Source organism: Neomonachus schauinslandi, chromosome 9 (genome assembly GCF_002201575.2).
Source record: "Neomonachus schauinslandi chromosome 9, ASM220157v2, whole genome shotgun sequence".
NCBI classification, from domain to species: Eukaryota; Metazoa; Chordata; class Mammalia; order Carnivora; family Phocidae; genus Neomonachus; species Neomonachus schauinslandi.
In genome coordinates, this window is record NC_058411.1 from 121,471,977 (window position 1) to 121,484,129 (window position 12,153).

General features: G+C 37.3%; 1 pseudogene; it reads left to right on the forward strand.

Moving 5' to 3' along the window:
• The first annotated feature begins 10,439 nt into the window (after positions 1–10,439).
• On the forward strand, positions 10,440–11,476 carry LOC110572178 (annotated as a pseudogene).
• The last annotated feature ends 677 nt before the right edge of the window (positions 11,477–12,153 follow it).

Below are 12,153 nucleotides of genomic sequence, written 5' to 3' on the forward strand. Positions count from 1 at the left end.
CGACCACTTTCTGGAAGGTAGGACGTGCGGAGAAGTGAATCCGAGGCAATATTCGGGAGGATAGACGGCGGGGGATGGGGCCTCCATAGGCTGCTACTGGCAAGTGATAGAACCACGGAGCACAAAATCGGAACTTTTAGAAGTCGACTCCGCTGAGGGATGTCACTCTGGTGGCTAAGTGGGGGGTGGAACCCTCGTGGGACAGTGTGGTCTCAGGACCCTCAGGGTCACAGAAACACCAGGGGTGCCTGAGTGCGGCAGAGCTCCCAGGTATCGGAGTGGGGAAGCCGGCTGCAGAGACGGAGCCCAGGCGCGGACTCTCAGCTCGGGGTTGTCATAAACTGTGATCCGGGGCACAGTCGGGCCACTGCTCCTCCAGCAGGGACCCAACAAGCGGCAGATCCAGGGAGACTCACCTTCTTCCCCCGAGAGGAGAGCTGCGGGAGCGCACTGCAAGAATCTGCTGGGTTTGGAGACTCCACACGGGGTCGGGAGCCAGAGATAGAAACGCTCAGTCACGGGCTGGGTGAGCATAGAGTGCGGCCGGAGACCGGGGAGACGGGAGTGACTGACTGCTTTTCTCTGGGGGCTCACTGAGGAGTGGGGCCCCGAGTTCTCGGCTCCTCCGGGGAGGAGATTGGGAGGCCGTCATTTTCACTCTCAGCCTCCAAAGCTGTATGGAAAGCTTGCAGGGAACAAAAGCTCCCGAGAGCAAACCCGAGCAGATTACTTAGCCCGGACCGGGCAAGGGCAGGGCAATTCCGCCTCCAGCAAAGACATTTGGGGACCATGGCAAGATCTCCCCAGAAGATCAGCGAGAACAGCCAGCCAAGACCAAGTTTACCCATCAATGAGAACGGCAGAACTCCAGCGTTAGGGGAATACTGCACATAGAATTCATGGCTTTTTTACCATGATTCTTTAGTCTTTCAAAGTTAATTTTTTTTAACTGTCTTTTTTTTTTTTGAATTTTTCTTTTTCCCTTTTTCAACCAACATCTTATCAATCCCTTTTTTAAAAAACATTTTTATTTTTCATTTTTAGAGTCATATTCTATCACTTCAGAGTAGTTACCTTTATTTTTGGCATATATATATATAAGTTGTTCTCTCTTTAAAATTTTGAGATAGTTTCTTCTAACAGATTAAAATATACCCTAAATCTCTAGTGTATGCTTTTGTTCTATTCTCCTGCCTGATCACATTCTCTCCCTTTTTTTTCTTTCTTTTTTTTTTAAATCCTCTTTTCTTTTTTCAAACAACTTCTTATCAATTCCATTTATAAAATTTTTTTATAATTTTCATCTTTACAGTCATATTCCATCCCTTCATCATATCAACCCTTATTTTTGTACATATATAAGTTTTTCTTTCTTTAAAATTTTGGGAGGCGTTTTCTCCAAACAGACCAAAATACATCCCAAATCTAGTGTGTGGCACTGATCTTTGTACCAGCCTGATCATATTTGATCATATTCTGTTTTTTTGTTGTTGTTGTTCTGGTTTTTTTTTTTCTGTTTTTATCTTTTTCTTTTTCTTTTTCCTTTTTCTTTTTTCTTTCTTTCCCTTCCTTTTTCCCCCAGCTTCAGGTCTTCTGATTTGTTTAGAGTATATTTTCTGGGGATGTGGTTATGTTAGCATTTTGTTCTCTCATTAATCTATTCTCCTCTGGACAAAATGACAAGACGGAAAAAATCACCTCAACAAAAAGAACAAGAGGTAGTACCAACTGCCAGGGACCTACTCAACACGGACATTAGTACGATGTTGGATCTAGAGTTCAGAATCATCACTTTAAAGATACTAGCTGGGCTTGAAAAAAGCATGGAAGTTATTAGAGAAATGCTTTCTGGAGAAATAAAAGAACTAAAATCTAACCAAGTCAAAATCAAAAAGGCTATTAATGAGGTGCAATCAAAAATGGGGGTGCTAACTGCTAGGCTAAATGAGGCAGAAGAGAGAATCAGTGAGATAGAAGACCAAATGATGGAAAATAAAGAAGCTGAGAAAAAGAGAGATAAACAACTACTGGATCATGAGGGCAGAATTCGAGAGATAAGCGATACCATAAGACGAAACAACATTAGAATAGTTGGGATCCCAGAAGAAGAAGAAAGAGAGAGAGGGGCAGAAGGTATAATGGAGCAAATTATAGCAGAGAACTTCCCTAATTTGGGGAAGGAAACAGGCATCAAAATCCAGGAGGCACAAAGAACCCCTCTCAAAATCAATAAAAATAGGTCAACACCCCGACATCTAATAGTAAAACTTACAAGTCTCAGAGACAAAGAGAAAATCCTGAAAGCAGCTCAGGAGAAGAGATCAGTAACCTACAATGGTAGAAACATTAGATTGGCAACAGACCTATCCACAGAGACCTGGCAGGCCAGAAAGGACTGGCATAATATCTTCGGAGCACTAAACAAGAAAAATATGCAGCCAAGAATACTATATACAGCTAGGCTGTCATTGAAAATAGAAGGAGAGATAAAAAGCTCCCAGGACAAACAAAAACTAAAGGAATTTGCAAACATGAAACCAGCCCTACAAGAAATATTGAAAGGGGTCCTCTAAGCAAAGAGAAAGACTAAAGGAAACATAGACCAGAAAGGAACACAGACAATACACAGTAACAGTCACCTTACAGGCAATACAATGGCACTAAATTCCTATCTTTCAATAGTTACCCTGAATGTAAATGGGCTAAATGCCCCAATCAAAAGACACAGGCTATCAGACTGGATTAAAAAACAAGACCCATCGATATGCTGTCTGCAAGAGACTCATTTTAGACCCAAAGACACCCCCAGATTGAAAGTAAGGGGGTGGAAAACCATTTACCATGCTAATGGACACCAAAAGAAAGCTGGGGTGGCAATCCTTATATCAGACAAATTAGATTTCAAACCAAAGACTGTAATAAGAGATGAGGAAGGACACTATATCCTACTTAAAGGATCTATCCAACAAGAAGATCTAACAATTGTAAATATCTATGCCCCTAACATAGGAGCAGCCAATTTTATAAGGCAATTAATAACAAAAGCAAAGAAACACATCGACAACAATACAATAATAGTGGGGGACTTTAACACCCCCCTCACTGAAATGGACAGATTATCTAAGCAAAAGATCGACAAGGAAATAAAGACTTTAAATGACACGCTAGACCAAATGGACTTCACAGACATATTCAGAACATTCCATCCCAAAGCAACAGAATACACATTCTTCTCTAGTGCCCATGGAATATTCTCCAGAATCAATCACATCCTAGGTCATAAATCAGGTCTCAACCGGTACCAAAAGATTGGGATCATTCCCTGCCTATTTTCAGACCACAATGCTTTGACACTAGAAATCAATCACAAGAGGAAAGTCGGAAAGAACTCAAATATATGGAGGCTAAAGAGCATCCTACTAAAGAATGAATGGGTCAACCAGGAAATTAAAGAAGAATTAAAAAAATTCATGGAAACCAATGAAAATGAAAACACAACCGTTCAAAATCTTTGGAATGCAGCAAAAGCAGCCCTAAGAGGCAAGTATATAGCAATACAAGCCTTTCTCAAGAAACAAGAAAGGTCTCAAATACACAACCTAACCCTACACCTAAAGGAGCTGGAGAAAGAACAGCAAATAAAGCCCAAACCCAGCAGGAGAAGAGAAATAATAAAGATCAGAGCAGAAATCAATGAAATAGAAACCAAAAGAACAGTAGAACAGATCAACGAAACTAGGAGCTGGTTCTTTGAAAGAATTAACGAAACTAGGAGCTGGTTCTTTGAAAGAATTAACAAGATTGATAAACCCTGGCCAGACTTATCAAAAAGAAAAGAGAAATGACCCAAATCAACAAAATCATGAATGAAAGAGGAGAGATCACCACCAACAAAAAAGAAATACAATCGTAAGAACATATTATGAGCAATTCTATGCCAGCAAATTAGATAACCTGGAAGAAATGGATACATTCCTAGAGATGTATCAACTACCAAAACTGAACCAGGAAGAAATACAAAACCTGAACAGACCTATAACCACTAAGGAAATTGAAGCAGTCATTAAAAATCTCCCAACAAACAAAAGCCCAGGGCCAGAGGGCTTCCCAGGGAAATTCTACCAAACATTTCAAGAAGAATTAATACCTATTCTTCTGAAACTATTCCAAAAAATAGAAATGGAAGGAAAACTTCCAAACTCGTTTTATGAAGCCACCATTACCTTGATCCCTAAACCAGACAAAGACCCCATCAAAAAGGAGAATTACAGACCAATATCCCCGATGAACATGGATGCAAAAATTCTCACCAAAATACTAGCCAATAGGATTCAACAGTACATTAAAAGGATTATTCACCACGACCAACTGGGATTTATCCCTGGGCTGCAAGGTTGGTTCAACATTTGCAAATCAATCAACGTGATACAATACATTAACAAAGAAAGAACAAGAATCACATGATCCTCTCAATAGATGCAGAAAAAGCATTTGACAAAGTACAGCATCCTTTCTTGATCAAAACTCTTCAGAGTGTAGGGATAGACAGTACATGCCTCAATATCATAAAAGCCATCTATGAAAAACCCACAGCAAATATCATTCTCAATGGGGAAAAACTGAAAGCTTTCCCCCTAAGGTCAGGAATGTGGCAGGGATGTCCACTATCACCACTGCTATTCACCATAGTATTAGAAGTCCTAGCCACAGCAATCAGACAACAAAAAGAAATCAAAGGTATCCAAATTGGCAAAGAAGAAGTCAAACTCTCCCTCTTTGCAGATGATATGATACTTTATGTGGAAAACCCAAAAGACTCCACCCCAAAACTGCTAGAACTCATACAGGAATTCAGTAAAGTGGCAGGATATAAAATCAATGCACAGAAATCAGCAGCACTCCTATACACCAAGAACAAGACAGAAGAAAGAGAAATGAAGGAGTCGATCCCATTTACAATTGCACCAAAAACCGTAAGATACCTAGGAATAAATCTAACCAAAGAGGCAAAGGATCTGTACTCAGAAAACTATAAAATACTCATGAAAGAAATTGAGGAAGACACAAAGAAATGGAAAAACGTCCATGCTCATGGATTGGAAGAACAAATATTGTGAAGATGTCAATGCTACCTAGAGCAATCTACACATTCAATGCAATCCCCATCAAAATACCATCCACTTTTTTCAAAGAAATGGAACAAATCATCCTAAAATTTGTATGGAACCAGAAAAGACCCCGCATAGCCAGAGGAATGTTGAAAAAGAAAAGCAAAGCTTGGCAGCATCACAATTCCGGACTTCCAGCTCTATTACAAAGCTGTCATCATCCAGACAGTATGGTACTGGCACAAAAACAGACACATAGATCAATGGAACAGAATAGAGAGCCCAGAAATGGACCTTCAACTCTATGGTCAACTCATCTTTGACAAAGCAGGAAAGAATGTCCAATGGAAAAAAGACAGTCTCTTCAACAAATGGTGTTGGGAAAATTGGACAGCCACATGCAGAAGAATGCAACTGGACCATTTCCTTACACCACACACAAAAATAGACTCCAAATGGTTGAAAGACCTCAATGTGAGACAGGAGTCCATCAAAATCCTAAAGGACAACACAGGCAGCAACCTCTTCGACCTCAGCCACAGCAACTTCTTCTTAGAACATCGCCAAAGGCCAGGGAAGCAAGGGCAAAAATGAACTATTGGGACTTCATCAAGATAAAAAGCTTTTGCACAGCAAAAGAAACAGTCAACAAAACCAAAAGACAGCCGACAGAGTGGGAGAAGATATTTACAAATGACATATCAGATAAAGGGCTAGTATCCAAATGTATAAAGAACTTATCAAACTCAACACCCAAAGAACAAAGAATCCAATCAAGAAATGGGCAGAAGACATGAGCAGACATTTTTCCAAAGAAGACATCCAAATGGCCAACAGACACATGAAAAAGTGCTCAACATCGCTCGGCATCAGGGAAATCCAAATCAAAACCTCAATGAGATACCACCTCACACCAGTCAGAATGGCTAAAATTAACAAGTCAGGAAAGGACAGATGTTGGCGGGGATGAGGAGAAAGGGGAACCCTCCTACACTGTTGGTGGGAATGCAAGCTGGTGCAGCCACTCTGGAAAACTGTATGGAGGTTCCTCAAAAAGTTGAAGATAGAGCTACCATACGATCCAGCAATTGCACTACTGGGTATTTACCCCAAAGATACAAATGTAGGGATCCGAAGGGGTACATGTACCCCGATGTTTATAGCAGCAATGTCCATAATAGCCAAACTGTGGAAAGAGCCAAGATGTCCATCGACAGATGAATGGATAAAGAAGATGTGGTATATATATATACAATGGGATATTATGCAGCCATCAAAAGGAATGAGATCTTGCCATTTGCAACGACGTGGATGGAACTGGAGGGTGTTATGCTGAGCGAAATAAGTCAATCAGAGAAAGACATGTATCATATGACCTCACTGATATGAGGAATTCTTAATCTCAGGAAACAAACTGAGGCTTCCTGGAGTGGGGGTTGGGGTGGGAGGGATGGGATGGCTGGGTGATATACACTGGGTGGGTATGTGCTATACTGAGTGCTGTGAATTGTGCAAGACTGTTGAATCACAGATCTGTACCTCTGAAACAAATAATGCAATATATGTTAAGAAAAAAAAGAGAAAGAAGAAGATAGCAGGAGGGGAAGAATGAAGGGGGGGAATCGGAGGGGGAGACAAACCATGAGAGACGATGGACTCTGAAAAACAAACTGAGGGTTCTAGAGGGGAAGGGGGTGGGAGAATGGGTTAGCCTGGTGATGGGTATTAGAGGGCACGTTCTGCATGGAGCACTGGGTGTTATGCACAAACAATGAATCATGGAACACTACATCAAAAACTAATGATGTAATGTAGGGTGATTAACATAACAATAAAAAAATTTTAAAAAATTATTAAAAAAAACAAAAACAAAACTTCAAATTGCTCAAAACACCTCATGAAGAGAAAATCTTAAAAATAGACATGAAAAAAGACTTGTCATATACACAGGAACAAAAATCAGGATGATGGTAAATTTCTCATTAAAAAAAACAAAAAGAAAAACAAGGAAAGCAATAATACAGTGAAAATCTTTAAAGCACTGAAAGTAAAAACTGTCATCCTATATCCAGACAAAATACATTTCAAAATTGAAGAAAAAATAAGTACATTTTCAGACATATAAAGCCAAAATAATTCATTATCACAAAACAAGGAAATCCTGGGGCACCTGGGTGGCTCAGTCGTTAAGCGTCTGCCTTCGGCTCAGGTCATGGTCCCAGGGTCCTGGGATCGAGCCCCGCATTGGGCTCCCTGCTCTGCAGGAAGCCTGCTTCTCCCTCTCCCACTCCCCTTGCTGGTGTTCCCTCTCTCGCTATATATCTCTCTGTCAAATAAATAAATAAAATCTTTAAAACAAAACAAAACAAACAAACAAAAAAAACAAGGATATCCAACAGGCAGAAGAAAGATAGAAATACGGATCTACACATAGAATGAAGAGACCAGAAATGATAACCACATTGGGTAAATATACAAGATTATTTCTTATTATTTAAATCTATTTAAAGGAAAATTGTTTGAACAACAGTAATAGTAATGTACTGTGGGGTTTATAATATATATAAAATCATATGGAGAGCAGTAATAGCACAAAGGCCAAGATAACTAAAAAATATACTGTTGTACGGTTCTTATGCTCTACTTGAAGTGTTATAAGATCACATGAAGATATACTGTGGTAAGTTAAAGATGTATTCTATAAATCCTAAAGCAACCACCAAACAGTAACATAAAGAGCTATAACTAATAAGCCAACAGATGTTAAAGTGGAATCATAAATAACACTCATTTTACCTAAGAAGAAATAGGAAAAAGGGGAACAAAGTATGGAAGAGATAAACTGAAAAGAAGAGCAAGATTTAAAGTTAATTATGCCAATTATCACACTAGTTTTAAAGGGTCTGACCACTCTGATTAAAAGTTGGGGATTAGCAGATTAGATAAAATGTTCAAGATCTAACTGTATGTTGTCTACAAAAAAAAAAAAGAGAGAGAGAGACAAAGAGACTGCATTTTACATACAAAGATACAAATCATTTAAAAGAAAAAGGATAAAAAATTGTACACCATATTAAAAATAATCTAAATAGTACTAAATTTGCTCATTTAATATCAGAAGTAGTCAATTTTGGACCACAGAATATTGCTATCAAAAATAAGCTTAATTCACAATGATAAAGGGGTCAATTAAAGAGGACATGACAATTCTAAATATGTATGCAACCACCAATTCAAAATACTTGAAGCAAACACCGATAGAACTGCAGGGAGAAATACACAAATCTATTATTACAGTCAGAGATTTAAATAATTATTAATATTTATTAATTCTTAAGAATTAATAGAGGGGCGCCAAAGCTGGCTCAGTCAGTAAAGCATGTGACTCTTGATCTTGAATTCAAGCCCCACATTAGGTGTAGAGATTACTTAAAAATAAAATCTTTAAAAATAAGAATAAAAGACTATTAAAAATAAGAATAAAAATAAGAATTCATAGAACAAATAACAGGAACTCAGTAACAACACAGAAGACTTTAATACACTGTTAACCAACTTTTCCTAATTGACATACAGAACACTGCAATAACCAACATTAGAATATTTTTTTCATGTGCAACAGAAACAATATTAACCAAGATAGAACATATTCTGGGCTCTAAAACAAGTCTCAATAAATTCAAAAGGATTTAAGTCAAACAAAGTATGTTCTCTAACCATAAACAATTAAACTAGAAATCAATAATAGAAATATCTCTGAGGGAAAAAAATTCCTAAATATTGGAAACTAATTTACACACTTATAAATAACACATAGGTCAAAGAAAAAAATCAGAATGGAAATTAGAAAGTATTATGAAATGAATGCAAATGAAAATGCAACATGTCAAATTTGTGGGCTTCCACTTCAATTATGTTAGAAAAAGAAAAGGTCTCAAGTCAATGACCACAGAGTCCACCAGTAAGAAAAAAGAGCAAACATAATGGAATATATACAGAAAAAAATGGAATTTAAAAGTAGAAACTAATATAACAGAAAACCAACCAAAAAAAAAAAAAAACAAATCAATGAAATCAAAAGTCAGGTCTTTTAGAAACTCAATAAACTGATAAACCTCTAGCCAACTGATCAGAAGGAAAGAAGGCACAGATTACTACCTTCAAGTAGTAACATGTCTTGTGACATTACTACAGATTCTATAGGTTCAAAGAAATATATGGATTATTAATAACAATTTTATATCAATAAATTTGACAATTAGATGAAATGGGCAACTTTTTGAAATATATAACTAGAAACCTCACTCAAGAAGAAACAGATAGCATGAATTGTCCTTTATCAAGGGAATTAAAATTATACTCAACATCCTTAAAAAGCAAACAAGTGAAAAAATGCCTACCAGACCCAAATATCTTCACTGAGGAATTTAAGCAAGAGATAATATTAATTCTACATAAACTACAAACTCTTACATAAAATCAAAGAGAAAGGAATACTTCCCAATTCATTCCATGAGACCAGAATTACTCTGATATGAAAACCAGGAGAAGACATTACAAGAAAAGAAAACTACAAAGCAATGTCTTTCATGAATATAAACACAAAATCCCTGGACAAAATACAAGCAAACTGAATCAACATGTGAAAGAGAGCAAATGCATGGCCAGTTTGGATTTATCCTAGCAGTGCATAGTTGATTTAACATCTGAAAATCAATTAATTAATATACCATGCATTCCAGTCATTTCACACTTAGGTATTTATTTACCCAAGAGAAATCAAGGCATATATCCATATAAAAATATGTACATGAATTTTTATAGCCGCTATATTTATAAAAGCCAAAACCTATAAAATCCAAAATCCTCACCAATGACTGAATAAACAGACTGTAGTATATTCATACAATGGAATATTACTCAGCAATAAAATGGAATTAACTAGTGATACATGCAACAACATAAATGAATCTCAAAATAATTATGCCAAGTAAAAGAAACAGAATTTTATTTAAATTCTACAAAACACAAACTAGTGTATAGTGACAGTCGATCAGTGGTCGTCTATGGATAGGGGCAGACTGGAGAGGTGAGGGAGTGAATGATCATAAAGTGGCATGAAGAAATTTGAGGAGATGACATATATATATTCACAATCTTGATTATGGTGATAGTTTAACAGGTGTATTCATATGTTAAAACATATCTAATTAACATATCTAATATGTTAAAACATATCTTCAAATGTATACATATCATAATGTCAGTTGTGCCTCAATAAAGCTATTTTATAAAGAAAATAATAATAACCAACTTTAAAAAGGCCAGGATGCTTTTGGAAATATGTGTCGTGGTGGCTGCATGTTTGCACCAACCAAAACCTGGCACCATTGGCACCACAGAGTGAACACAACACAGAAGCCATATGCCATCTGCTCTGCCCTGGCTGCCTCAGCCTTACCAGTGCTGGTCATGTCTAAAGGTCATCCTATTGAGGAAGGTCCTGAACTTCCTTTCATGGCTGAAGATAAAGTTGAAGGCTGCAGGAAGACCAAGGAGGCTGTTTTGCTTCTTAAGAAACTTAAATGATATCAAAAGGGTCTATGATATCAATGGAATGATATAAAAAAGGTCTATGTATCAAAAAGGAATATCAAAAAGATCTATGCCTCACAGCGAATGAGAGCTTGCAAGGGCAAAACGAGAAACCATCATTGTCTCTAGTGCAGGGGACACTGCATCATCTACAATGAAGACAACAGTATCATCAAGGCCTTCAGAAACATCCCTGAAATTACTTTACTTAACTGAAGATTTTTAAACTTGCTCCTGGTGGGCATGTGGGACATTTCCGCATTTGGACTGAAAGAGCTTTCCACAAGTTAGACGATCTGTATGGCACTTGGTGGAAGGCTGCCTCCCTCAAGAATAACTATAACCTTCCCATGCATAAGATGCTTAATACCGACCTTAGCAGAATCTTGAAAAGCCCAGAGATTCAAAGAGCCCTCCGAGCACGACGCAAGAAAATTCATGGCAGAGTCCTGAAGAATCCACTGAAGAACCTGAGAATCATGTTGAAGCTAAACCCATATGCAAAGACCATGCACCAGAACACCATTCTTCGCAAGGCCAAGAATTACAAACTCTGGATGGATAAGGCAGCAGCAACCTTAGAAGCCAAATCAGATGAAAAGGGGGTTCCAGGCAAGAAGCTTGTGGTAGGGAAGAAAGGAAAGAAGGCTACTGGTGTGAAGAAGAAGAAACCTTTGGTGGGAAAAAAGTCTGCAGGTACCAAGAAACCAGCAGCTGATAAGAAGGCTGCAGAAAAGAAACACACCACAAAAGACAAGAAGTCTGATGCCTAAAAACTTACATTTGTTTATTCCATAAAAGTCAAATAATTTGGACAGCTAATTCTGAATAAAGACCTGATCAAAGACAATGAGAAAAAAACAATATCAAATATCCCCAAATTTATCTATAGATTCAATGTAATTCCAAATAAAATTCTAGAAAGCTTTTTAAAAGAAATTGACAAGTTAATATTAAAATTTATATGAAAATACAATAGACTTTTATAAAACTAAACAAGAAAAAAATTTGGAATACTTACTCTATCTGACTTCAAGACTTCATATAATACAACACTAATCAAGGCAGTGTGGCACTGGCATCAATATAAATGGAACACAGTCTATACCTATGTGTATAGAACAGATCTGAGTTCTGACACTGGTTCCAAGGCAATTAAATGTGGAAAAAAATATTTTGAATAAAGGATGTTAGAACAATTGGAAAACTACTAGCAATAAAATAAACATTAACCATCACCTCACACCATAAAAAAAATGAACTCCAAATGGATTATACACCTAAAATGAAAACCCAAAGCTATAAAACTTCTAGAAGAAAACAGAAAATCTATGTGGTGTTAGGATAGGGAAAGTTTTCTTAGATGCAACACAAAATGTAAAATTGTAAAATATAAATACATACATGCATGCAAAAATGCATAAGTAAATAGAATTTAACCAAAATAAAA